Source organism: Engystomops pustulosus, chromosome 1 (assembly GCF_040894005.1).
Source record: "Engystomops pustulosus chromosome 1, aEngPut4.maternal, whole genome shotgun sequence".
Taxonomy (NCBI): domain Eukaryota; kingdom Metazoa; phylum Chordata; class Amphibia; order Anura; family Leptodactylidae; genus Engystomops; species Engystomops pustulosus.
This window is the reverse complement of record NC_092411.1, coordinates 52,317,769-52,318,138: the sequence shown is the minus strand read 5'-3', so window position 1 is coordinate 52,318,138 and position 370 is coordinate 52,317,769.

The window sequence follows — 370 nt, the reverse complement described above, 5'->3', positions numbered from 1 at the left end:
TTGGAAGTGTAATTTATTGCCTATAAATTGGTATCAATTATGTGACAACAACTTGATGAACATGAAGTCGGTGTTTGGGGGGTCTTTTTATATGTTTTCAGCTAGAAGTAATTTTAGGCCAAATATATCAGTTCAAAACTCTGTTAAAAATTGTGAGCCAAAACAAGGAGTGGTTGAAGACCTAACAAAAATGTGAACTGAGCCTTACTTGTTAATGCTTCTCAGAAAATGGTAGACCTTCATAGGTCTCCACAGTTTATTGAAACAGTCGAACAACAGAGTTTGTATGCCCCCACAAAAATGTCAATGGCTCCATAACTTATGTGGCCATGAGACACTTGTGACACATTGTGTCAAGTTGACTAATTGT